Source organism: Mauremys mutica, chromosome 7 (assembly GCF_020497125.1).
Source record: "Mauremys mutica isolate MM-2020 ecotype Southern chromosome 7, ASM2049712v1, whole genome shotgun sequence".
Taxonomy (NCBI): domain Eukaryota; kingdom Metazoa; phylum Chordata; order Testudines; family Geoemydidae; genus Mauremys; species Mauremys mutica.
In genome coordinates, this window is record NC_059078.1 from 81,814,800 (window position 1) to 81,841,691 (window position 26,892).

At 41.4% G+C, this 26,892-nt stretch overlaps 2 long non-coding RNA genes across 3 annotated transcripts; both read right to left on the reverse strand.

The window, feature by feature from the left end:
- Positions 1–5,836: 5,836 nt before the first annotated feature.
- Positions 5,837–10,630, reverse strand: LOC123374270. 2 transcript variants are annotated; one of them, XR_006581047.1, is made up of 4 exons: positions 10,537–10,630; positions 9,677–9,732; positions 6,686–6,826; positions 5,837–6,505 (listed from the first exon to the last, which is right to left on the reverse strand). It is a non-coding gene; the product is annotated as an uncharacterized LOC123374270 (long non-coding RNA). The 2 variants fall into 2 exon arrangements; XR_006581048.1 differs by lacking the exon at positions 9,677–9,732 and having other exon boundaries at positions 10,537–10,579.
- Positions 10,631–12,625: 1,995 nt separating this feature from the next.
- Positions 12,626–18,461, reverse strand: LOC123374269. Its single transcript, XR_006581046.1, has 3 exons — positions 18,323–18,461; positions 16,405–16,584; positions 12,626–12,705 (listed from the first exon to the last, which is right to left on the reverse strand). It is a non-coding gene; the product is annotated as an uncharacterized LOC123374269 (long non-coding RNA).
- Positions 18,462–26,892: the final 8,431 nt, after the last annotated feature.

Genomic DNA, 26,892 nt, shown 5'->3' on the forward strand with positions numbered 1-26,892 from the left:
GAACAAGTACTTTTTTATGTTTGTTTAAAACCCGATGCCTATTAATTTCATTGGTTGCCCCCTGGTTCTTGTGCTATCTGAAGGGTAAATAACACTTTCTTATTCACTTTCTCCACACCAGTCATGAATATATAGACCTCTGTCATATCTCTCCTCAATCATCTCTTTTCCAAGCTGAACAGTCCCATTCTTTTTAATCTCTTCTCATATGGAAGCCCTTCCATACACCTAATCATTTTTGTTGCCCTACTCTGTACTTTTTCCTATTCTAAATTTTTTTTTAGATGAGATGACCAGAACTGCACCCAGTATTCATGGTGGTAGGCGTATTATAGATTTATGTAGTGGCATTATGATATTTTCTGTCTTATTATCTATCCCTTTCCTAATGTTTCCTATTAGCTTTTTTTGACTGCTGCTGCACATTGAGTGGAAGTTTTCAGAGAACTGTCTCTTTCTTGAGTGGTAACAGCTAATTTAGACCCCATCATTTTGTATGTATAGTTGGGATTATGTTTTTCAATGTACATTACTTTGGATTTATCAACACTGAATTTAATTTTGTTGCCCAGTCACCTAGTTTTGTAAGATCCCTTTGTAGCTCTTTGCAGTCTACTTTAGACTTAACTATCTTGAGTAATTTTGTATCATCTGCAGACTTTGCCACCTCACTGTTTACCCTGTTTTCCAGATCATTTATTAATATGTTGAACAGCATTGGGCCCTTTACTGATCCTTGGGGGAACCTACTTTTTGCCTCTGTCTACTGTGAAAACTAACCATTTATTCCCACCCTTTGTTTTCTGTCTTTTAACCAGTCACTGATCCATGAAAGGACCTGCCTTCTTATCCCATGACTCCTTACTTTGCTTAAAAGCTTTTGGTGCGGGACCCTGTCAAAGGCTTTCTGAAAGTCCAAATACACTATATCCACTGGATCACCCTTCTCCACGTTTGTTGACCCCCCTCAAAGAATTCTAATAGATTGGTGACGCACGATTTCCCTTTACAAAAGCCATGTTGACTCTTCTCCAACATCTCGTGTTCACCTATGTGTCTGATCATTTTTTTCTTTACTATAGTTTCAACCAATTTGCCTAGGTACTGGAATTAGGCTTCCAGGCTTGTAATTGCCAGAATCACTTCTGGAGCTATTTTTTTTTTAAAATCAGCGTCACAATAGCTATTCACCAGATACAGAGGCTGATTTAAACAATAGGTTACATACCACAGTAGTAGTTCTGCAAATTCATATTTGAGTTCCTTCAGAACTCTTGGGTGAATATCATCTGGTCCTGGTGACTTACTTCTGTTTAATTTATCAGTTTGTTCCAAAACCTCCTCTACTGACACCTCAATCTGAAAGTTCCTTAGATTTGTCACCTAAAAAGAATGGCTCAGGTGTGGGAATCTGTGACATTCCCAGAAATGAGAATGTGAGGGAATTTAAGAAACATGGAATATTGTTCTTTGAGACAACTAACCAGTAAAAAAGGCACAATTATATTCCTTAAGCTTCTACACATCGAGAAGGCCTATAAACATTTTTTTAAATAATTAAAAAACAAAACCAGAAAACAAGCTTGGATATGATCCACACAGTCCATGCCGGCTGAGTCGTCATGGGGTAAAAACCACCATAACTACAGAAGGAGAGCCCAGAACTACCTGGTGTCTAAAAGAAAAAGCATATACCACTAATTTGGTTTTGACTTTTTCTGGTAAATTCCCCAACACATGAAACATGGGCAATATCTATGTATTAATTTTGTGCATCAACTTTTTTCTCCTGATCTATCTCAAAGCACATCTAGTCTATTTCACTTTCATCATGGCATTTTCTTTCTGGAGTGATCTTCTGAAGTTCTAGTCAATGAGTCAATGTGTTGAGAAAGTTGAGGAGCAGCGATGCTGGCACCTCCCTTCACAAACCTGCACCTTCTCTTACCCCCTCCAGACCATGTACGTTATTTATTCAAAATGCCCAGTTTCCATCAAGAGCTTCCTTAGTAGGCTCTGAGTTGCTTTTTGCTATGTGATTACTTCAGGGGACCTACACCAGCTGAGAATATGGCCCACGGTTCTTGTATAAACAAGTACAACAAGCAGATCATCCAGCAGTGGCACACAATCATTTCAAAAGAAGCTGGGAATTTGATATTATTGTTAAGATTTATCTGAAAAAATGGTAATGAAATTTAGTAAAATACATTTGTATTCTGCTTATGCACTGTATGCTCGTGGCTTGTAGGAAAGGTAATAACTGCTATTGACAAGATCTGGTTCTGCATAATTTTTTGCCATGATGATTTTCAAACTATGGTACACACACCCAAGCAAAAAATATTCTAGGAATGTAATCCCCTTTTTTACTGAATCGATCATTTTAAATATACACCCATTATTTGATATATTACTGTCAACTATCATAGGAAGATTTCTGCTGACTCTTGCACTCAGCTGATCTCTATGTCTGCTACGGTTCATACTAATGCTTGAAGATACACTCACTTATTACTCAGTGGTAACTTTTTTGCAGCTACACTGGAGGAAAGGCAGGATGGTCCCATGATTAGAGTGCTAGCATGGGACTCAGGACACCCAGGTTCAGTTCCCTGCTCTGCCATAAATTTCCTGTGTGACTTTAGGCAAGTCATTTAATCTCTCTATGCCTCAGTTTCCTATCTGTAAAATAGAACTTCTCTACCTCACAGGGGCATTCTGAGATTAAAGAATAAATTAGCCAGACACTATGGTGATGGGGGCCATATAAGGACTGTAGATTCTCCCAGCCCCATTGTAATTACCTAGTATAGGCCACAAATTGTTAGTGTTCAATAAATATTTCTGTTCCATATGGGGGGGGGGGAACGGATGATGTCATATCATAGGACAACACTCATTCCATTCCACTAGTATCTCAGGAGAATGTTACACAGCAGCTTCTGAAGTTAGACATTTTAAAATCACCAAGTCCGGATAACTTGCATCCAAGAATTTTAGAATAGCTGGCTGAGGAGCTCACTGGACTACTAATGTTGATTTTCAATAAGCCTTGGAACACAAGGGAAGTTCCAGAAGACTGGAAGAAAGCTAAAATTGTGCCAATATTTTAAAAGAGTAAACGAGATGACCTGGGTAATTACGGCCTCCCAGTCTGACATCAATACTAAGCAAGATAATGGAGCAGCTGATAAGGGTTTCAATTAATAAAGAATTAAAGAAGTAATATAATTAATACCAATCAACATGGGTTAATGGAAAATAGATTCTGTCATACTAACTTTTTTTCTTGAGATTGTAAATTGGGTTTATAAAGGTAAAAGTGTTGATGCAGTATACTTAGATTTCTGACAGGCATTTGACTTGGTACCCGCATGACATTTTGATTAAAAAATTTGCAAGCTATAAAATTAACATAGCACATATTAAATGGATTAAAAGCTGGCTAACTAATAGGTCTCAAAATGTAACTGTAAATAGGGATTCATCATTAAATGAGTGTGTTTCTAATGGTATCCTGCAGGAACCAGTTCTTGGCCCTACATCATTTGACATTTTTATCAATGTCCTGGAAATCATCACTGATAAAGTTTGCAGATGACACAAAGATCAGCCAAAGCTATCCCCAAAGCTATCCCCAGCTCAGTATTAACATTCACTGCTGCATTATCTGATTTGTAAATTAAAGGGACAATGTCTGGTTACAAATCAGAAAATCTTCTTTAAAACAAAAATTCCCTTACACAACCTTGCAGCAACAACATTAGTTATTCTCCTTCAGCCACAGTCAACGTGGTGCTTTCTCTGCACCACTTCTCCTTATGACCTCTTTGCCTATGGCATTCCTTGTGGTTTCCACTTCTCTCAATTCTAAGGCCTGGTCTATGCTAGAAAATTAAGTTGGCTTGAATACGTTGCTCAGGGAGTGAAAAATCCACACCCAGAAGCAGTGTAGTTAACCCAACCTAACCCGTGGATAGGCAGCAGTATGTCAACACTGAAGGGCTACAATGGGGCAGCTGTGTAGACATACCCTAAGTGCTGCTTGCATCTAGGACTGAGTAAGACAATCTAGGTGAATTCCTAAATTCTAACCACTTCCCATCCAGGCTTCTTAGAGTCCCAAATGTTCGCTCTCTTAAAAGAAAGCTTACTGAACCCATCTTACTCAGCACTAGAGACTGAAACCTTGTCTAGGGAGAAGCATTTTACAGGCTGAAAATTGTATATCTGAGATTAAAAAGTCTGTTCTGAGCCTCCTGCTGTCAGTTCCCAATCCAGCCAGAGACATTTATGATGTGAGCAGTATGGGACCCCAGCAAACCTACCATCACCTTCTTTAAGTTTAACAGACATACAAAGAACTTTCATATTCCTAAAGTTAAACCTTTCCTTCTAAAGCAGCGTGGGAACTGATTTTAAGACTTACTTGGGCACTCAGACTGCCAATGTCACAAACATAACTTTTCAGTCCAAGTTCCAGATGCACACATGTAATTTTGTTTCAAACACAACACAGTATGTTCATGGTAAGAAACACATTTTAAAATTTCAGACAGTTATTATTTATTGAGTCTGTCGATAATCATTCAGATCCCTGTCTGCATTCTTACATTCTATTTAATTACACACTTCTTCCTTTATTACTGCCTTTCTCCTCTCTCCATTCTCTTCCTTCTGTTCTTTTACAGATTTTTGCTTTTATTTTATTTTGTGATTTAAATTATTAATAAACTTTGGGGGCACAGTTAACACCAAAATAAAACTGGAGTAACTCCCCTGACTTCAGTGAGTTATTCTGGGTTTACACCGGTGTATCTGACAACAGACTTTGGCATTTAATATTGAAATAAAAGAGAAAATTATTTTATAATAAGCATCCAGTTGCAATAAGGCTTGCCTTATTCTCTGTGAGCCCAACCCAAAATCCAGTGAAGTCAATGGAAAGACTCCCATTGACTTCAATGGGTATTGATTTAGGCGCTAAATTTGTTAATGAAATTGTTCAAACACTGATACTATTCACAGTCTACATTTTAATGTTAAACTTTGTGACTGTATTGCATTCACTATTAACTATGTAAGCACTGTATCTTTTGTGATTACATGTTTTTTAGTTATGCAACATGTAAAAATACTGGTTTGAGTTTAATATAATCCAAAGAATCAAATTTAAATATGAAACCTTTTAGAAAACCGAGACCCACCTCTAAATGCAAAGAACAAACATTTGCATTACCTATTTATATTAAAATATGCAGAAATTTCCTAAGTACTCGGCCAACTTATAAATTTTTATAACTTCTTCAAATTGTTAACATTTTTTTAACACACAGCATTATTTCAGCTCTGTGAAGAGCTCAATAACAATCTTTCTGGTCTGGAAAAAAGGAAAGAACATTAAAATAAAGAATGCAGAATAAATAAAAACAAAACAGTACTAGCCGTACATCCACACATACAAAGACAACTTTCATGGTGAGCTCTAAGCAATTATAATAACACAATGTGCTGCATGTTGATTTCACCAGTGAAAAGAATTTCTCTAGTTATTGAAGACTTTCCTGGCAGAGTTTCAGAAAAAAATTCTGACATTCTCCAAACTGACTTCTGTGCAATGCAAGTCATGCACATTTTAAACACCGATGAATAATGCTGCCATTCTTCTATGAACTGTTAACAGCTGTAGAAACTATTATAGCCTGCTTAAAAACATGTCTCTGTAGTCAATAGTCTCCAGACACTTAGCAATACTAAAGCTATTCCTGTGGCTAAACTAGAATTGAAATGTGAATACAAAATTTGATTTATGTTGGAAATGAAACAACAAACATCTGATCTTTCCTTTTTTTTAATAGCTATTCATACAAACATGAGCATCAGCTGCATAACTAGAAAGTGATGTACCAAAGTTACTGAAATTAGAAAAAAGGGAGACCACCCACAGTTACTTTCAAGAAGAAAAGATTTGTCAGGGATTAAAGGTCTCTGGAGATGATGGCTGGTACTGTCATGACTGCCTAGTATTCCACTCAGCCCATGGAGAGCATGTATCTCTGTAATGTGAGGTTGGCCAAATCAAATTTTCCAGTTGTATGAAGAATAGAAAAGTGATCATCAGTTTCACACATGCTGTTGATTTCTAACTGATCACAGAGTCAATGGATAAATTAGTTCAGACTCATCCAAGGGGAATGCGTGAATCTTGTGCAGTGTTCCTGTTTCCCCCACCATCCACCTCCCCCAAAGCAAAAGTGGGAGCAAAAGGGATGCTTGGGCTTTCTCTGACACTTCTTGGATAATGACTTGGAAAAGGTGGGATGAGACCTGGATGGGGCAGGCAGAGGAAGTAAGACGTCTGAAGTTTCTAACACATTCTATCAATTCCCATACTTCATTAAACTAGTACAGAAACTGCATGCATAGAGTCCAGGCTTGATTCCTCACTCGGGTAAACTCTCACTGAAGTTCTTTCCTTTCTTCCTGTGTCCATGGCTGACTTCTGAAACTCAAGAAATTAAAATAATCATCATCATCATCTTGAATTTCTGAAAGATCTGGGGAAAAAATAATTAGATCTTTACTTTAGTAGTAACATAGCTAATAAATCACAGCTGCCCCGCTTCCTAAAGCAAAAATGCACACAACCTAAAAACCAGTTGGGGCTACAAGTAATGAGCACCTGAAGCTCCTGGTGACTTTATTGTGGGTGCTCAGTAGTTCTGTTTAGAATGGAAGCTCTTCTGAGAAAGAACTCTTACTCTGTGTTTGTGCAGTGCCTACACGATGGGGTCCTGATCTCAGCTGGGGTCTCCAGGTGCTACTGTAATGTAAACAAACATTAACAATGATGAGGCAAATCAGTCCCTTAGAACTGGTTTGGTGAGCCAAACAGAGAGCCCACTCCTGCAGTTGTGCTCACTCAGACAAAACGCCTAGCACATTATGAGACTAGTAACTGCTAAGTCCAAATCCCTCTGAGGCAGTTGGTCCAGCCAGCCATCTCTCCTATCATATATGGAGTAGCTGTATTTAGCAGAGAGATCTGTCTTAGGCCCTAATTCAGGAAAGAAGTTAATCACGTGCTTAAATCTAACCCTAATCGGGAATCTCTTAAGTACATGCTCAGTTGTTTTCCTGACTAGCGATGCTTTCCTGAATCCAGGCCATAGTGAGTCCCTGTGTTGGAACATCACTTGAGTATTTTAGTTTTAATGTTTTTATCAGCTAATGAATCTTTCAGGGTTGAAAGACTGATCCTCAAAATGCTCTCAATTATATTGGAAAGTGGCTTCTTCCTACACACTTTTTATTCTTCAGCAGCTAATTCTAATTAATTTCTGGAGCTGTGAATCTCTTTTTAACCAGTAGCTGTTTGAGTGATTGTAAGGCCATGTTCTAATTTCTGTCTGATTTTGGGAGGCCGCCATGGCTAGGAGAAGGAAAGGCATTATTGTTACTGCTGCTGCTAGTTCTAGGTTTGGTTTTGTAAATTAATTGTTTTAAAGCATCACATTGGAGTTTTCTAAGGTGGTGCTATTTGATTAATGAATTTCCAGTGTGTCTCTTTTTCCCCATATGTGCAAGGCATTTCTCAAATTTCTCCGGCAGAGCTGCAAGCAGCTGAGTAATCTGTTTGTCTGCCTTCAGGACTGCTTAAACGTTGTCAAGCAGAGCTCTCTATACACATTCCAACTGCTTGGCTGGGGAAAAAGCTGTGATCTCGTCCCACCCATAGCAAACTCTGGGCAGGTCCACTGGGAGCCATCAAAATTAACCTTAGGTTAGGATGGGGATAAACTCTATCAGAAGGACTGAATATTTATTGAGTGCACCAGCTGACTTCAGGGAAAATCTTGCTCCCTTGATTGCCTCCCATTAAAACTGTGCAGGACTGGCAGCTGTCCAGTGTCATGAGCTCTGACTAACACTAACATTGCCAACAATTGTTCTCATGTGATGAGTTAGCTCCCTCAGAACACTGATGACCCACGGATTTGGTGGAACTTAAGGACCCTGAGACAAGGCAACTATTTAATATATGGGCCCAATTGTAGCACAGACATATCGTAGCTCCTATTCTCTATAGCATCAAATTCAACCTCTTACAGCCTGATACAGAGCCCACTGTGTCAATGGAAAAAGTTCCACTGACTTCAGTAGACTTTGGATCAGTCATCTACGAGACTATACATCAGGGATTGGCAACCTTTGGCACACGGCTCGCCAGGGTAAGCACCCTGGTGGGCTGGTCCAGTTTGTTTACCTGCTGCGTCCGCAGGTTCAGCCGATCGCGGCTCCCACTAGCTGCGGTTCGCTGTCCCAGGCCAACGGGGGCTGTGGGAAGCGGCAGCCAGCACATTCGTCGGCCCATGCCGCTTCCCACCACCCCCATGGGTCCAGAGCGGCGAACCACAGCCAGTGGAAGCCGTGATCGGCAGAGCCTGCGGACGCGGTAGGTAAACAAACCAGCCCGGCCCGCCAGGGGGCTTACCCTGGCAGGCCACGTGTCAAAGGTTGCCGATCCCTGCCATATATAATTATGCTCTTACCTACATCTTTGCTTTAATTTCCCCCTACTCACATTCCAGCTCCCTGTGCTCTTCCCTTCCACCAGCTGCTCCTTTTGTCTCCGTTTCCCATCATCAGCTATGTGCCATATATATATCATGCTGCTCTCGATGCCCAGAACACTATTCCTGGACCTGATTCAGATCTCACATCACTGTAAATCTGGGATAACATCTCTGTCAATGAAGCTATATGGATGTAAACCAGGTCCTGGTCTTATTGACCAGGTCCTGGTCTTATTCTCTCCTCCTCTCATCTCTTCAGGCAGCCTCTCCTTGCCTTTTGCTCATAATTGGTAACCACCAGGCCCCCAACTCCTCAGCCATTACTGGATATTTTATCTTGTGTTTGTTATTCTTGACTTATCTAGACTGTAAATTTTTCAGAGTATGGGGCTTTTTTGTGTTTGTAAATGCTGTAATAAACTACTATGCTATGTAAACTATTGGTGGTAATAACAGAAAGAGATGATGAGATGGAGATTAAAGCACTGACAGCAGGGGGAAAAAAGGGGGAGACATTAACTAGCAGATTTCTCCCCCAGGATTGTAGGAGTTGAGGCAGACAGAGAGCGAGACAAGGCAACTATTTAATATATGGGCCCAATTGTAGCACAGACATATCGTAGCTCCTATTCTCTATAGCATCAAATTCAACCTCTTACAGCCTGAGGTTGAGGGGGGGGGGGGGGTCACACACTGATTCTTGCAGCTTTAATGGACACCTGAAAAATAGTGTAGATATTCACAAACCATAACCACCTGCACATTACAGAACCTTAGAGATGGATTAAAGTACAAAAAAGGCAAAGGAAAACAAAAAACAAAACAAAAACGAGCAAGCTTACTAGCAGCCTGGTCTGGGTGTTATTTAGTCAATTTCAGTTATGCTTCTGAGTACAGCACAAACATAATGCGACATTGCCATTAAAAATTCTCAGAGTGTTTACAAGTGAAAAAAAACAATCAACTCAACACATTTCCACAGTCACTCATTTGCAATTGGGATGTGGGGTACCAAATAACCCTACAGTAATTACAAAATAAAGGCAGACAGTTCCAAACAGTAAACTCTCACAGGCGTTTGTTCCCTCAACACCTACCTGATTTGAAGCTTGAGTGTATGTACAGAATCTGAGCTGTAGTGTATCAGGTTAAACTAAGTGAGAAAAAAGATCAGTTTGTAGACTTGCAAAGTTTACAAGGGGAGGCTGACCTTGGATCAAAGGAATTATTAGCAGGTAAGGACTGAATGTAAAACTCATGCTTAAAATGGGACTATCAGGAAGAGCAAGAGGGGTCCTATGTAAAATAAATAATATGGGTCATATAATCAATGCTGTATTATAATTCATACACACAAGGGGCACTGACACGGGCAATATTCATTCAGTCATTTCCTAATTGGAGAGTGTTTGACTATGCAACCTTTTAATCCTTAACTTTGTATTTCCTAATTTTTCATTGTTTAATTTATAGATGACAGAAACCTTAACTAATGTTAAATGAAACTTCTTGTTTGTGGATTTCCTTAGTTTTTAAAAGAAATAAAATATTTTTATATAATAAAGCACTTATATATTTGTTGTCTTCAATGTGTAATTTGTTGCCATTGTTATCTTTGTGAAGTTTCATATTTCACCACTCAGTGCCATGTTGACCAATATATTGAAAGCAATGAAACTATATTCAAACAAAATATGTTGTTTAAAAATGTAACGTCCGTTTTACCGCAACTTCTAAATGACACGTTGTTTTAACTCTGTGACAGAAAGTGGAGTAGGGACTCACAACTATGATACCCACCTTTAAAAAAGTGGGTATTTAGGAAGCTGGAGCCCCCAATTTGTAAGAAACAGATAAGCTATATCCATGAAAAGGAGCTGGAATTTTGTATCTTATTTTTCATGTAACCCTTTTGAGGAAAGTAACACACAATGACCCTTTGTATGGTGTTACGTACCCAGTACAAACCCAGAGGAGCACAGCAGGCACTTAGCCAAACTCAGCCTGCTTTCCTTATTGTCCCTCCTGGGACCCTTTTTTGTAATCATGTTCTGGGCAGTCAGAGGTAAATCAGTTATCAAAGGCAGACATTGCCAGGGCAACCAGGGCAATAGTGACTCTCCCCCAGTATGCAAATAAAGTGATGGGAGTGAGTGCGGAGTGGCTGATTATCTCTGATGTCACAGTAATACTGCTCAGGCAACAGCAGTGGGCAACAAATGTGCACTGTGTAGAAAAATCAGGCTTTTTCAGTGTTCCAGATTTCCCAAATGTCCTAAAAAACCAACACCACAAAATACACAGCGGAGCTCATTCATTACATGTATTAATTAGTGACTGAAATTTGGTTCAAATTCCCCATGGCATATTTACAAAAATGGGCTCTAAAAAATGGTGCAACACTGAGTTACAGACCTAGTTAAAAAAAATTGGATGCAATCTTAACTATGGTCTTGCTATACGAGACCATAATGTATCTGTGTAGGTATTCATACTGCATTCATCACTGTATTAAAGAGTTATGCATATGCACATAAGGCTTATAACACTACCAACACTTCCCGGTCTGACTAGCAATCTTATATTATTAAAGTCCTCTGTCTTCCATGAGCAGACACTACTATTTGTGACAAACTATCCAATAATTCTGGGAGCAATAATCTCTGAAATCTTATATTGACAGTGTTACACACTGTACATCACTCTCAGGAAACAGTTATTATAAGAAACTTAATTCTAAAATATCTACTTTCCAATGATAAATCTATTAACTAATAATATTTCACATTTTACTGTAAGCCTTAAAAAGAAAATATTAGTTACTAAAATCAAGATACACATATTATAGTTTAAAAACACTCCACATATCAGAGTTAAGGGTTGTTGTGTTTGATGAAATGTGTGTCTCTTTATGGTTGATAACAGTAGTGGCCTGGTTCCACAGCTGAGAAAGCAGATGGGCAAAGGTCGTTCTAAGCCTCCTTTGTAGCTCTTTGACCCTGGGGCTGGCTAAAGGCTGATGACAGTGGAAAGCAACCTTGGGTTTTCTCTTGGGCCTGGTCTACAATGGGGGCTAGGGGGGTAGATCGATCTAAGTTACACACCTTCAGCTACATGAATAACATAGCTGAAGTCGACATACTTAGATCGACATACCGTGGTGTCTTCGCCACGGTGAGTCGACTGCTGCCACTCCCCCGTCAACTCCGCCTGCGCCTCTCGTGGCGGTGGAGTACAGGAGTCGACAGGAGAGCACTCAGGATCGATTTATCGCGTCTAGACTAGACGCGATAAAAATCTGTCTGGGGATTGGTCCTGCTTTGAGCAGGGGGTTGGACTAGATGATCTCTTGAGGTCCCTTCCAACCCTAATCTTCTATGGGGGAAGGGATAGCTTAGTGGTTTGAGCATTGGCCTGCTAATGGTTTCAGTCCTTGAGGGGGGAATTGGGGATTGGTCCTGCTTTGAGCAGGGGGTTGGACTAGATGATCTCTTGAGGTCCCTTCCAACCCTAATCTTCTATGGGGGAAGGGATAGCTTAGTGGTTTGAGCATTGGCCTGCTAATGGTTTCAGTCCTTGAGGGGGGAATTGGGGATTGGTCCTGCTTTGAGCAGGGGGTTGGACTAGATGATCTCTTGAGGTCCCTTCCAACCCTAATAATCGATGACCTCCTCTGGATCAATCGTTGCCCGCTGGTCCGGCAGGTAGTGTAGACATATCCTAAGTTACACCCTGCTGCCCACAAGAGATCAGTACAGCTCTGGTCATCACCAGGGCATAAAGGTGCCCTGGCCACACAATACCCTCTTATCCCAAAAATGCCCCTTGTACTGGATTTCAATGACTCATTACACCAACTCTATGCCACCTGAGGACTTCCCTTTACACCATGGAAATCCTCCGGGAGCCAGTTAATCCAACATTCTGGCTGCTGTGCGCTATTGGAATGCACAAGGCAGCTGGAGGAGAATTGAGCTCTGAATATTTATGTTCATGTTTATTATGTGGATAGTGTAAGATGTAGGTTGTCCTTAACTATTCACTTGCCTGCTTACTCGGTGCTTGGGTTTAGTAAATTGTGTGACAGATGATCGTACTGTTGTCTCTTAGCAATGTTAACAGGTTTCTGAAATGATAATTTTGGGTTTTAGTATCTGTACTAAGCCCTCTATAGTAGTTAGAATCAAAGAAGCGATTCATGAACAGCAAAGAGGTGATTCATCCCCATCTCCCTCTCTCCACCCCAGTTATGAAGTGATATCATCAGTTTGTATTTCCATAAGAACAGCAGAGGAAAACCCTTGTTTCACTGAACAGTATAATTTTGTACGCCCCTTCCATCTCCAAACAAAAGTATTAGATCTACAGATGGTCATTACAAGCTAAAGGGGCAAATTTTCAGTGCTATAGGTAGTACATTGGATCTGCAGCATTCACGGACACTCCAGCTAGGAGAGTATAAAGACATTCTCATGTATTAATAAGAAGTGGTGGAGAAATCTCAAACATTTCAGCATTGATTTAGGGATAAAACCCGAAGTCTGGATACTTACTACAACTGTCTCCACCCAATCAGATTCTCCCTCCCTCACTCAATCCGTCCGTCTAGCCCAATATGATCCACAATTGCTTTTTCTCTTTCCCTCCAACTCAGGAGCTGTGGGACACAATTTAAAGTGGTGGGACTGTGGTGGGACTCCCGGAAGGCCTGGTCCTGCCCAAAGGTGGAGAGGTTGGAGACTGAGCCAGCACTGCACTTATCCCACAGCAGTGCTTGTCCCTTAGGGCTGCCTGCTCCCTGCTCCGGCCCATTGGCTCTCACCGCAGCATGCAGGCAGGGCCCTTCCCTCATGACATTCTGCTCCCTTCCCGGCCCTGGTGCCACTGGATTATCTCTGATGGATTGCTTGCCCTGACTTGGGCTGTGTCAGATCAAAAAGTGGTTGGGCCATGTCCTGGGTGACCCCTTCTTGCCCCGGCTCTGCAGCCTACTCTCCCAACTACAGTCAGTAGATCATCCCACCATCCTAAGATCAGCTGCATCCATTGCTCAGCAACATCCATTGCTCAGTGTTACCCGACTAACATACACCATTTTCCTAGGTTAGCCCTCTCATCTGCCTGATCCACAATAGTGTCCCCTCAGCCCAAAACAGGTCCTCAATCTTCCCAGAAATTGTTGATCACCAGGTTCTCAGTGGAATCTGGCAATCTCAGCTAGACCCACAGCTGTTACTGTATTCACACTATGTATGCTCCAGGGCTCCCCCAAGGCAGAATGCACAGGATTGCCTTGCATCCCGCTGACATGGGAAATCCTCACAGCACTTGAGATTTGAAAACGGCATTTAATTTAATATCAGAAATTAAATTAACCAAACGCTAAGTGTGTGTGTGAGAGAGACAGACAAAGAGAGAGAAGACTATTAGGTTTCCATGAACACATTTAGTGCTCTCTTCGAGGTTGACATTTTGGGTAACAGTTCTTATCAGTTTTAAAAGTCGTATGTAGGGCTGGTCACCACACTGCTTCTGCAGTCATTCTGGGTGATGTCAGCCTGTCATCACCCAGGAGCCCTAAGTATACTGCAGTTTGCCATGCCTTGTAATTAATGATCTGTCCTCTGCAGAGCAGACAGCAATATACGTACAGCTGAATAGCTACTGTGTCAACGATGACAGGCAGACATTGCCCAGAGTGACTGCGATTTTCTTCCAGTAAAACTTCTTATTCCTTCTTTGTAGCTTTTACTTGGGTGCCTATTTATCTCTCTGATCCCATGTGCAGATGCGCTAGAATCCTATAATCCTATAGGTTCATCTATTTGCACAACTCATGCCTGGTTCACCCACTTTCCCCATCAGCTCTAATGCTGACACAATATCTTATGTCAGCATTGTTAGTGTTAAAACACACAAGGGAAAATAACCCTGCCCTCCCCCATGGCTGCCAGTGCCTGCTCTGTCACCAGAGGTGGGAGTGGGGCAGTTTTTGGGGAAACCTCACAAGAACATCTGCTCCGCCTGTGCTCCATCAATCTCTGCAAGGACACCCTGCATAACTCTGAGCAGCAGGGCCTGGGGGCTTGACAGAGCCAAGGCAGGGGTGGGCCAGGAGAGGAATGGAAGCAGGCATAGGCGCCGACTCCGTGGCTGCTCTGGAGCTGGAGCACCCACAGGGAAAAATTAGTGGGTGCTCTGCACCCACCAGCAGCCAAGCACCCCTCACCCCACCTCCTCCCCCTCCCCTTAGCGCACCATGTCTCTGTTCCTCCGCCTACCTCCCAGCGCTTCCTGCCACCAAACAGCTGTTTGGCAGCGCTTAGGATTTTCCAGGAGGGAGGCGAGAGGAGCGGGGAGGCGTGCGCTCAGGGGAGGAAGTGGAGAAGAGGCAGGGCAGGGGCAGGGACTTGGGGGAAGGGTGCAGAATGGAGGCGGGGCGAGGGCAGTGCAGGGGTGGGGGAGCACCCACCGGGAACAGTGGAAGTCAGCACCTATGGAAACAGGGGCTGATGGATCTGCTGCTACACAAATCCAGTAGCCACTGTCCCAAAACTCTTGAAGCACAAGAGCAGGTGGTGTAAAGGTGGGTTTAATCTACACTGCTCCTGAGATGAGCTAAGATCTGGCCCATTTAGTGAAACTATTAATTTTATATTTGGCATCTAGATTTCTTGATGATGGGTGCTTTGGAAATACACACATCAGATTGATGAACAATGGATCTAGAGGTGGTGTTTAAGATGTTTCTGATATCTCAGTGTGTGTCATCTGGTGCCAGATGGGGGAATTAGAACTTCTCATGAGAACTGTGCATTTTATCAATTTCACCCACTGAAGCAACTTTAGCCACTAGCTATCCTTTAAATTCAATACCTGACTACAGACCCAAAGAAAAGTCAGTAATTATTATTTGTATTGCAGTAGCACCTAGTGACCTGGTTGTGCTAGGTGCTGTACAAACACATGGTAAGAGACAGAGCCCGTGACCCAAAAAGCTTATAATCTAAAAAGACAAGACCGACAAAGGGTAGGAACAATGAAGAACTGTGCTCCTCAAACACTCAGTTGGGGAACTAAGACACAGGCTGATTAAGAGACTTGCAAAAGTCACATAGGAAGTCTCTGCAGCAGAACCAGGAACTGAAGCCAGATCTCCTGAATTCCAGTGCAGTATCTTAACCACAAGAGCATCCTTCTCCCTCATCCTTGTCATCACTACCGCTATAGATTGTATGTGATCAAAAAGGAACTCAGTCACAAGTGGAAAGTGAAACTGAACCTTACTTTGGCTACAATATATATATTCTCTCAATAAAAAGCTAAGAGCCTGAATTGCCACTCACTCACACCCATTTAACACCAATGTAACTCTGTTGAAGTCAACAGAGTTATTCTTGATGTACACTTTGAGAGGGTGCTGTTAGTATCTATAATCTGAGCCCTTTGGAAATCAGCAGCCTGGTCACTTAGAACACTCAGGGCCCTTGCTGTGGTTAGAGTAGAAGGGACTTAAGTAGTTTGGGTTTGGAAGAGGTGAAGGGATCACTTGTACTTCCAGGGAGCCTAATGAGCTAATGGAGGTAATCAGCGCACCAGCTGGATGCCCTGAGAAGACTGCAAGCAGTATAAAAGGCCACAAAACTGCTCCTATATGGTGATGTACCCAGAGCATAAACAACAATAAGGACACTTGATGAAGGTTCTATAGTGGACTGTTTATACTAGTTAACTCACTCAAGACTGCTTATCCAGGTTTCCAGAAGCTGAAGGGGGAACCCGTTCACATACACAAATATACATGAGAGGAAAATCTCATACATACCTTGACTTGGAAAAAAGATAGTTGTGTCTCAAGTTGATAAAAATAGGTCTAGCAAGTAGGCAAAATTCAGAAAGAATATTTCATCCTGATGAAACAACTGCCCAGTACTTTTGCCCAAGTTATTTCTGTTATCTACTGCTGATTATGCTAGGTAGGCCTGGGTAGTAGCAACCATAACACCTGTTTTTAAAAGAAAATTGCAAATGTTTTTGTTCAGATATCATTGCCCTATATTTTCTTCCCAAATCCTTCCCTCTTGTTGAACACCTGATGCTTTCCTGTTACATACAGTAATAGATGACTTTTCCAATTTGTACAAATTATACTGTATGGTGGATACTAGAATGTCAATTACACAGAAAAGTGCACCGTTCAGTTATTCCACATAACCTGAAACCTCAGCTCCCACAGAAGCAGAAATCTAAAAGCCACATCCTACTCTTTTATATGTGCACTTTCCAGTGGTGCCAATAGGATTGATGCTTCTGGCTCAAGGACAGAATATGCTCTACACATTTTCAAACATACCCCGTCAGTTTGGACTTGCATATCTGCGCAGGCAAAAATCTGGATCTGTCTGCACTAATATCATTTTGTCTAACTACTAGTTCTGCATGTAAAAATTCTGTTTGCAAAAGTAGAAAATATCCTTGTCAAACTGTGGAAAGAAGTTTTAGAGGTTGAGAGCATTTTGAAAATTTGACCTCAAGTGCCAAATTCATCTCTGGTGTAATTTCCCTGTCCTCTAATTATTTAAGCCAGGGACGAATAAATTTCTAATGTCCACTAAACAAATCGTCCATTTTTCTTCTGCTGTGATGATCAAAATATGTTATGGAAAAAGATGGTCATAAAGTATTATGAAGGAAGAGAGTTTAATATAACTAGGCTTCTAATGAAATTTTCAGCTGCTGCCCATAAATTCTAAACAATTCTATAATTTTAGTTACATTAAAATATGTTTGTGACATAAATGAGCATTTTTTTCTTTTAGTCAACTCATCCCCGTTGCAGTTAAATATCACTAGAATTCACACAAATTCAGACTGGTATTAGATAACGGATACAAAAGCAAAATAATGAATTAAACATTTTTGTATAAAAAAATAAAAAATCCAGATTACAAAGTAGGTAACAGAGGCTGCTCTAACTCACCACAGGGACTAAACTGGCCCCTGACCAGACTAGTGAATCTGTACCAAACAACCTGTATTAACACCAATTAAATGTTAATTTCACCTTTTATAAATCATACATATATATAAAAGCTGATTTCAGTCCCAATACACACAGGCCAAGAAGGAACTATTATCAACGGATTGGATTCTGATCTCATTTGCCCTGGTTTAATACAAAGCAATCCCACTGAAGTCAACAAAGATACTTTGGATCAACACCAGTGCAATGAGAGCAGAATCTGGTCCAGTAATTTTTTTCACCAAAGTAAATAGTGTTGGCAGTTACTGGTTCTGTCAGTAACAAGTGTGGACTGAAGGGTTTGTTTGTTGATTTATATGCTGCCAGCTCCATTCACTTTTGTTATAACTCTTGCAAACACAGTTCCACAGTATCCCTCCAAGGCCTTAATTTAAAATGGATCCTGTTTCAACGGCAGACCGGAACAGGTTACTTATCCCCATTAGTTCATTTTGCTAACAAGCATCACTCCGACTAGGGAAGACAGAACAAAAGAGAAATGTGTTTATACCAGTATTTACACACAACAAAATGAAAAGAATCCAATATGAGACAAACAAAATGTACTAAATATGTCCTAGTACTAAAAACAAAGAAGATAATCCCTTTCTTCAGTCCTCTCAATGCTAATAGATAGAGGCTTGTGTAATAAACAACCTGATCTCTCCAGCAGTTACTCCAGCCTCAAAACTTCAAGCCACGTTTTCTCCAAGATATTTACCTCAACGGCGCTCATATGATCTGTGGGATTCACAGATCCCTAATACTGTTTCTTCAGAGCTCACTCTCTGAGCTAAAAGCAAAATCCACCTTTAGCTCCAGCAACTGGCCAATTTAACCTGCCACGAACCAGCTCCCAATTCTAGAACTCAAAGGCATATATCAATGCAACCGAAGAGTTTCCATGGCAACTCCCAATGTTACCTCTGTAAATATTACTGCCAGTGGACACGGACCCCACTCATATGACAGGAATATTAACCTCTGTGACATTGGCCCAAGTCAAGTGACTGATGACAGAAAATAAAGATGGGTCTCTAACCAGCACTCCTGTGTGTCACTCATTTATTACAAATGTAATGACTAGTGAGTGTAGCATTCATTACTGGGCACTGTGTTACCCTCCACATCATCCAGTCAGTAGAGGGTTCCTCTAATCCTCAGAGTCCAGGAAAAGGAAAGGTGTCTCGAGAGAGCTGACAGCTAGGTGAGAGCAGGAACAGCAGACTGGAGGTTGCCGCAGCAGCAGGAGAGCTAAAGGGCTAAGAAAGCACAGCAGGGGAATCCAGGGCAGTGGCCTGCAGGCAGGCAGGCCAGCATGAGACAGGTTACAAGAGAAAACTTTTGCCTTGATACCCCAGTACTGAGCTGCCCACAGGGGCTGGGTTAGGAACAATTGTTTTGGTCATTGATTGTAATTGCACATAGGGTATGTGCACCTTTTATTTCTGCAACCCACTTACAGAAAAAAAAATGGTGCAACTGTTTAAGGCAGTGGTTCCCAAACTTGTTCCGACACTTGTGCAGGGAAAGCCCTTCGCAGGCCTGGCCGGTTTGCTGCGTCCGCAGGTTCGGCCGATAGCAGCTCCCAGTGGCCACGGTTTGCTGCTCCAGGCCAATGCGAGCTGCTGGAAGCGGCGGCCAGTATGTCCCTCAGCCCGCACCGCTTCCCGCAGCCCCCATTGGCCTGGAGCAGCAAACTGCAGCCAGTGGGAGCCGTGATCAGCCAAACCTGCGGACATGGCAGGTAAGCAAACTGGTCCAGCCCACCAGGGGCTTTCCCTGCACAAGCAGTGGAACAAGTTTGGGAACCACTGGTTTAAGGGAAGCCAGCGAGAGCTACAGGGGTGAGCTGAGTGCTTGAAGTACCTACAGCGCTGGCCTCCACACTCATGATGCAGCCAGTGTGCTAGCAGACTATCAACCCACAACACTCGCAGCAAGCCCCTGCAGTGGGATCGGTTGCAGAACTTCCAGTGTCACATTCTGTATTGCCTTGCACCTTATGTAGTCGTCTTTACACCTGCACAAAGGGAGGGTAAAATTTGACCATACTGATTTAGCAGCATTTTACACTGTATAGTGTAAATTATGCAAATAACGCCACACAGTGCAAGGCAGTGGAGAATCCAGACCCTTGAATATTGCAGATTACCGGCTCCCCTACAAAGGGCCCAACTGAACCATTCTCACACCAAGTAATAACTGATTTTCAGGGAAAAGCTTGCCACATTGCAATGCAGTGCTTCCTGAAAAGAATTCATACCTCTTTCTACTAGAATTTGTGCCGGTATTTTCCCAAAATAGAAGATTCTGGTTCCTAAGAGGCATATTTTCAAAGCTTAGAGTGAGAGATGTATGTACCAACTATTAATGCGGTCATGATACTCTGGGACATGGGATAAATGAGGCCCAGGGCCTGATTCGCCTCTAGTGTCAATCACAAGTACCTCAAATGAAGTCCACGGAGTTTCACCAGCGTGACTCTGGTGAGTCTGATCACTATTTTTAAAGCAAGGTATTCTCACTTGAAGAAAGGGAATAGGATAATACCATTATTTTAATCCTACAGCTACTAGGTGACACAGAAGCAATGGTAGCCCTGCACCTAAAACTTTTCATGAATCCAGAATAAATGTAAAAACCTACAGGCCTGATCCTATGCCACTGAAATCCATTGCAAAACTACTGTTGACTTCAATGGGAGTAGAATCGTGGCCTACAGTAACACAAAGAACCAGACTAACACGGCTACCCCTCTGATAAGTAACACAAATGTATTTCTATATTGCAGGTCTCTGAAAGCAAGCAGAGTACACTCTCTCTTCCTGACGCGAGTGTTAATGGGAGTAACATACATGGACTGTGAGACAAATATAAGTCGGACTGTAAATGTTGGCAGTTGATGAGAATTATGAAGCAAGTCCTAGTGAGTGTTCAATGGTGCCTCTCCTTGGATATTTAGAGCAAAATCTTGTCCTGTCATTTGAAGGTGAGTTGTGGGGGAGAGGGAAGAGAGCTGCTTTTCCCCCAGCTCACTCACTGGGCAATACTTTCTTATTAGCACCTCATTCTGCACCATCAAAGCCAACTGGAGTTTGTCCATTGATTTTAAAGGGTGCAAGATTGGGAACTAGGTGAGGGGCCCACCAAATAAAGTTGCTGAATGAAATTGTCAGATCTAAGGAGGCATGGCTTAGAAAACTGCAGATGTGGCCAGCCTCTCAGCCCATTTCTAGGGCTGCTGTTCACAGCAAGCACTATGTGGTAATTCATGCTGCTTCTTCCTTTTCAAAGCAGCGGTTAGCACCACTGCTGAACGCGTTGTACTCAGTCAGCCTCACTGACCCATCCTACCTCCACAGCGTGTGTAAACCCCTGATGTTAAAAAAGTGTCATTGCTCTATATATATCACCAGGATTTGAGTTAAGAGCTTTTGTACATAAAATCTATTTCTGTAAATGACTCCTATACATTATATTACTTCTGAATGCATCTATATAAACTAAATATCATCTGGTTTAAATGCAGCCAGCAATAAAGAGGCACAAGGGAAAAATCTAAAGCAGACATAGTACTTTTTTTTATTATTAATTGTGTCTTTACTACTGTCAATTACAAGACTAAAAAAGTGTGTCTCATTATTATGGTGTGCAGCACACTGCAAGATGATCCAATTTAATTAGATGAATTCCCATTTGTTTCTAATTACATTCTTCATAAAACAGTATCTGGACACATTCCTGATGATATATTTTTTATTTAGATGATTATGCAGCAGTAAGGAAGGAGGAGAATATAGCTTTTTATGGCCTCAAAGATTCATGCAAGTTTCTCTAGTTTTGATAGTATCTGAACACCCAGTAACACTTTACTAACTCCATGGATGCATGCCACAGGCTTAGGCTGCAAGATTCAAAATGAAACTTACTCAGTGTTCATGGATCTTGGAAGAACTAACAAATCCTTAACTAAGCATCCAAACCTCTGACTAGATACAGATCTGCTTCCGGCTGTATCTTCGGGGCCATGTACATTTCATAGCAAATTTCTTTTCATATTTACCTAGCATTTGTTATTATGGCTTTCCCAGGTCACAGGACTTTTGGTGTTTGCCAGAGAAAACCTCTGCTAGCTTCGCATTAGTTCTGTTCTGCTCTGATTTCAACAGAACATTGATTCCTCATCAGGGTGATATATTGATATTAACTGTGAGAGATTAAAATCCATTAAATATTGAGTTTCTGGATGTGCAGACATCCATTTCTCATAAAATGGAACCATTACTTTAACTTCATTTTAGATTTTTACTGTGCTGTAACAAGCTAACCATGTTGGGCCTGATTTTCAAAAGAGATCAGCTCCCATATAGGCACCTAAATAAGAGCCAGATTTTCAAGAATGCTCAGCTCTCAGCAGCTCCCACTGTGACAATTGCAGACAGATTTTCAAAAGAAATAAGGACCCAATGTGCTGAGCACTCTTGAAAACATGGTTTATTTTGGTGCCTAAATGGGATCTGAGCTCCTTTGAAAATATGGCCCATTGGGACTGACCCTGCATGAAAGCGGTCCTTACTCATGTGAGTAGTTCTGTTGAAATAAAGGTCCACTAAGTTACAGGGATACTCATGTGAGTAAAGATTAGAAAGCCTTTTCCCAGGAAGTAGTTCTTGGGCATATAATGGCAGTGCTGTGAAAGACTGTTGAACTACAGAGTTGAGTTCATCTTTACAGCAGTGATGGGGGCAAAGCAACTCCTATTTCTAGAAGTCCTCTGAAATATCTTGTTGAACAATGCAACAGTATTCTCCAGGACCCACATTTTATATCCAAACACCTCATATTTATGATCACCTATGTAATCTGCCCATCTTTAAATAAAAAAAGGACACTGCACAACCCTTGGAACGTGACAGAATTTCAACTGAAAGCTCTTTCCCTAAAGAAAGAGGGGTATTTTCCCCCTTTTTCCCATATGTTTTCTCTATTCACTGTCTCATTCAAATAAGGCATTACCTGGTAAAGCTTAAGCATCAATTGTGTCAGCACCACTGCACTACACCCGCTTTTATGGCTGGCGACAATCTTCCTACAAGCAGAACACCTCCAGGATCTATGAGGCAGAACATGAAGATGCAGCAATGGCTAAATACTTTTAAAGGAGCCTGCATTTCCCCCAAACCCAGTCCTCGACTGTCACAGGGCAGAAGGTGGGGCAGGACCTCGATTGCCTTATTGTATATCACAGCAGTCTAACACTCTTCTCTGATGTAATCAGAGATATTATGCCTGATTCTGATCTGACTTTCTCCAGTGAAATCAATGGAGCTAAGCTTATCTGAGATCAGAATGGGGCCCATTCTCTCTCTTAAGTCATGCACTAAGGACCATCCAGCTACACTCACCTTCCTCCTCTAAATCACAAGTCCTGCTGTAGGGTGTTCAGTAACAAGCTGTCAACATAGCTCTCACTACTGATGTGTTTTATATAGAGTTAACTGTGCCTTTAATTCAGAGGTCACAACAAATGATGAGCATAACAAAGTGTGAATTATGTGGCTAATGATATACAGGATGTATATCAGTGAAGCAGTGGAAGAGGCGTGTGGGAATCTTGATATATATGTAAGATCTGTCTGAAGTCTGATATATGAACCCAATTCATGCCTTTTGATTTCAGTGGTTATATCAGGGATAAATATGTCCTACTTAATTTCCTCTGTTTACCCAGTGCTATATACATTTTCCTAAAAATAACTGATAACTGACTTTCTTTTACTCTGATACACAAATTGGGTGAGGTAATATATTTTATTGGATCAACTTCTGTTGGCGAGAGAAACAAGCTTCAAGCTAAACAAGAGATTTTCTTCTTCTCTGTAAACCATTACTAGAGAGAGAGAAAATATTATGGAAATGTTGTTGACTGTCTCTCTTTTTAGTCTTGATCTCCTAATCTGAAGCATATTTGGCTAGCGTTCATAGTCATCCATTCGACTGGCGGCTGCTATTTTTAAAAAGTTGTATTGCCTTACAAATTCATTGACAGGAATATTGCTAAAAAAACTCAGCTATCTAAACAGATATCACTTTGCTATGTATAAACACAGATCTGCAATTCTCAACAATGTGAAAAATTGTCTAATTTTAAATTATTTATCCAATGATTTAATACCTTGTGAGATGGTCCAATGTTGTGACATTTCATTAACCATAGCTAACAACTGACATTATACAATGAAATGTATGTTCATTCATGGTCATTGATCTACCTGACCATTACCCGTATCTATAACTTCTATGAGCTGATCACACCCTTAGTAGTTAATCAGTGTCAGAACAAGTTAACAGGAACTGGGAAGGAGGTCCTAGAAAACAGAAGCAGCCAGTGAGTGATACTTCAGGAACACAGGGAAAGTTCTAGAAAAGGGTGGCAGTTTGGAAAAGAGAATCTAAGAGAGAGAAACTGGCAGTCTTTGGGAAGGGCTTTGAAGAAATAGAGGAGGAATGGCAGAAAGAGGATGGGAAAATGCAGAAGGATGGTAACAGCTGTAAAAGCATGCAATGCATATCTAAGCATGATCTATGTCTCATGGAGGAGGAACAGAGCAGGAAACCAAGACTGGAGCCTGATTCTGATGTGAATCACACTGGTTTTACAGATCCTGGCCATCACATTGACAATGCAAAGCAGTCTTAAGTGCCCTGGACATTCACACTCCATAAAAGTAGGCTGCAAAGTCTCTCTCTTTCCCCCCACATTCAAGGTGGGTGAGGACCGGTGAAGAAATCAGCTTTGAAGCAGAAAGTGGGATTTGTTTATTCCGTTGGTTTGGCTGAATGGCTTGATTCTATTATGGGTTGGACTTTTATATTAATGTTCTGAAAATGTCTATGTGATATATTTTATTTGATGTACATGCATCATAAACTATTGGAAAGACACTGTGTGTCTTTGTTAGAAACTGAAATAAATATATTAAATAAAAATATTAAGCATCAAGAAGTGATCAGTTGTAGAAAGTAAAATTTATCATCAATATGGCCTGGGAATCCCATGCAACTGCTGTTGCAAAGATGTTGCAAAAATGGTAACAATAATAAACTACTACTACTACTACTAATATATACTTCTGTAGCGCCTTTCATCCAAAGAGCTCACTGGAATTTACAAATATCACTTAAGGTTCACAACCTCTCTGTAAAGTAGGTGTGACCCAACGATCCTTTGATGCCAAATTAATTTGGCAGAGGACACAGAAGGTGCATAGAGTTTTACAAGGATTCCATAGGTTGGATATCTACATAACAGTTCACCAAAAGGAGGCATGTCAGGTCTCTACCAAGAGCCAAAATCCCACTGGTCATCATAATCATAATGAAATGTAGGCAAAGATAATATTTAAGAAGTATCTATATGTATATCTATATTGAAAATTATGATCTTACGGTCTTGGAGTTAAGGCAGGTCACCAGGAGGTGACATACCTCTGAAACGTTCCTTTCACGCAGAAGGTAACCAATACCCATGTCCCTGTCTGGACATTTGTGTACTGTGTGCCTCACACTGCAGGCCTATTTGTATACGCAGCCAGGTGTGGACTGAGTGAATATGAAATCTACAAGAAGAAATCTACAGGAAGAAACAAACAAGGGGGTGTCCTATATATGAATAAAGACAAAGGACATGTCTGCTGTTTCTTGGAGTGCAATGAGTCACAATGAATTCTTCACTTAGAAGGCAAACCGACAGCGAGTTTGTCTCAGGAAAGGAGAATCACAGCCAGCCTGATCGAAAAGCGCTGCAAGAATTTTGGGTGAGCAACACTGTACAAGCCATGAGCATATTTGGTTAATTAAGTATAGGCCCCAGAATGCATACTTCTACTTAATACCACTTGATTCTCTATGCGCTGTTAAATAAACTGAAGCTTGATTTCACTATAGATCTAAGTGCTGTGTGTTAAGCAGAGCAGTGATCTGAGGTGCAAGTGGTAAGCTGAGGTGTACTGTTTATTTGGAAGCAGTGAATGACTCCAGTGGACACTCCAGACGTTCAGAGGGCCTGAGGGTTGGAATGTGCCCATCACTAACCTGTGGAGTGATAGTAGGGCCTGCGAGACCTAGAGGGAAGTGCTTGTGTTGCATGTGGACAGTGGTGTTGTGGAGCTGACCCATGGCAGACACAGGACAAGGTTTCCTTGTGCTAAGGGCAGGTGGTAGCGAGGTGCCTCACAGCCTTGGGAAGCATCACAGTAGGCAAGTATTATTAGGGTGAACAAACATCCCAATAAAATCAGGACTGTCCTGATTTTTAGGCGTTCGTCCCACGTCCCAACCGATGGCTGATCGGGATGCAATTTGTCCTGATAGTTTGCGCCCCCCCCCTTTTTTTTTTTTGCTCTGCCGGTGACAACCCCCCCCCCCATGTGTCCTGTTATTTTCTTCCTCTCATCTGGTCACCCTAAGTATTATATACAGGTTTACAGACTGATAAAGTGAGGTACAGAAAGGTTAAATCAGTAGCAGAGCTGAGATTAGAACCCAGGGGTCCTGGATCCTGGTCTTCTGTGCTAACCAATTCCTTCCTTATACCAGACACATTACACAGACTTCTTAAATGACTCTATGAACTTGGCATCTCTACTCCAGTGAAACTGTTTCACCTGGCAACACACAATAGGAACCGACGGGTAGAAGACTAAGCATTCAAGCAATTATCTATGAGCATAAAATGTGATCGCTGAGAGAGTAAATGTCCAAACAAACGTTTGTCCTGAGTTAGCATGTCTATGACTGAAGGGATCTGTCATTAATATTGTGCTCTTGGCTGGAGTAACTGCTAAAAAATAATTGCTTTTACACCTCAATAATTGTTTGGTCCTACAGAATAGAGCTGAGTAGGAGGGGAGCTTCAGTATGGCATGTACCAACCCTTTTAGCTTCTAGCAGAGTTCCACATGCCAACCAACTTTCTGATGAATGGATTGTCTGCTTAGTAACCCACGTACTATGAATACAGACAGAAAGGATCTAATGCCTGCCACCATGTATCTCCTAAACACAAAGAAAGAAAGATGCCTGTTCACAGGCTGTAGGCACTCTGGCGGATATCTAAACTCACAATCCATAACAGGTTTCAGAGTGGTAGCCGTGTTAGTCCATATCAGCAAAAACAATGAGGAGTCCTTGTGGCACCTAAGGGTACGTCTACACTACGGGACTATTCCGAATTTGCATAAACCGCTTTTGTAAAACAGATTTTATAAAATCGAGTGCGCGCGGCCA